We start from the raw sequence: 1,826 nt of genomic DNA, 5'->3' as shown, positions 1-1,826 counted from the left end.
GTGTGTGTGTATGTGTGTGTGTGTGTGTGTGTGTGTGTGTGTGTGTGGTGGCTGCTGAGGGCTGGCTGGTGACCCCCAGGCGGAGCATTGAGCACCGGAGCTGGAGCTGGCTCATCACCATCAGGGCTCACTGGTATGTATGTCAGAACTCCTCAGTGCCAAAGCGATTCCGGCCAAGAACAAAAAAGCAAACGTTGTATTAAATGTAGCCGAAGAAACAAGGAACGAAAAAAGCCGATTTCCCAGTGTGCCCCGTGGTCTTCCCCCATTTGACACATTTACTCACCACGAGTTTTTTAAAAAAATTTATTTTATTATGAAAACTTTCAGAGACACAGGAAAGTTCCCCGTGTTTTAGGAAAACTTAGCTGAAGCCCCAGGAGGGCCTCTTTGATTTTGCCCAGCTTCTAGGGACTGCCTGGTAGTCATAGCTCTCCCTCTGGGGACTACCGCAGTCAAAGATGACTAAATTACGGCCCCAGAGGTTTTTATTCTAGCTAGGGAGAGAATTCTAATAAAACCTTTCTTTTCTTTATTTTTTTAATCTTTTTTTTTTTTTTAGCAGTTTACACCTTACAAGGTGCTTTCACATTCCCGATGATGTCAAAATCATAAATTCAAAGCTGAAGGAAATTTAGAGATCACCTTGGTGGGGGCAAATGCCTGGCATGTATTGTGCCACTTCCTAAACTCCTGCCCATGGAAGACATTGCTAATTGACCACTCACTCGTTATTGAACACATTTATTGGACCTGTTATGTTAGGAACACAGCAGGAAACCAGACAGACTTGTTTGCTATCCTTATGGAACTCCAGGGGGAAGACAGACATTAAACAAATAATTATACGCATGAAGAGTGTTTTTTAAAAGGCTGAGTCGGGGGGGGGGGCAGACAGGGCATTACACACCTGGAGATAACCTAGGGGTACAGCGGGGTCAGGAAGGCCTCCCTGAGGAAGTGATGTTTAAGGTGAAGTCTAGAGAATGAGGAAACGGAGGCTCTGAGCGGGCGGAAAAAGAAACATTGCATGCCAACATGGAAGACGGCATGGGCAGGGCATCCTCCCGGCCTAAATGTGGGGGCAGGGATACTACATGGGGTAGGTGTCCAGAGGGAGACAGAAGTTGGTCCAGCCAGACCTTGAAAAAAAAAAATCAGTTGATAGGAGAGGGCTGGAGAGTTGAGCAAAGGTCAGATTTATTTATCATCTCCTTTCCTAAGGATTGTTCCCTCACTTGCTATAATTTTAAAAGCTATAATTACTTGCTACTTACCACGTGGTAGCAATTCACACGAACTCTCACATCTTCCTTGCCAAATAAGTATTATTGTCCCAGTTTTACAGATGAAAAAGAAAAGAGAAGGAAAGGCTTGGGAGGACTAAAGCTGTACTTTTCCCAACTCTTTTTTTTTAAAACATTTTATTGATTGTTTACAGAGAGGAAGGGAGAGGGATAGAGAGTTAGAAACTGATCAGCTGCCTCCTGCACACCCCCTACTGGGGATGTGCCCACAACCAAGGTACATGCCCTTGATTGGAATCGAACCTGGGATCCTTCAGTCCGCAGGCCAACACTTTATCCACTGAGCCAAACCAGTTAGGGCTCCCAACTCTTTACTGTCATAAAATCCCAGACTAAAGCTTGCTCTATAACAGCAATCAAAACTTGGAAAGCGAACAATAATCAAAACGTGGAAAGTTGTCTGAGGAATCGGAAATAGTACTGGCAGACAGGGTCAGCACAGATGCTCCAGGTGAGTGGACACCGTTAGGCACGAATCCACGAATCGAATGGTGCTGGGGGACCGGAGGGTGGAGGGGG

Source organism: Myotis brandtii, unplaced genomic scaffold, assembly GCF_000412655.1.
Source record: "Myotis brandtii unplaced genomic scaffold, ASM41265v1 scaffold144, whole genome shotgun sequence".
NCBI classification, from domain to species: domain Eukaryota; kingdom Metazoa; phylum Chordata; class Mammalia; order Chiroptera; family Vespertilionidae; genus Myotis; species Myotis brandtii.
The sequence above is the reverse complement of the archived record's forward strand: the minus strand, read 5'-3'. Positions refer to the sequence as shown.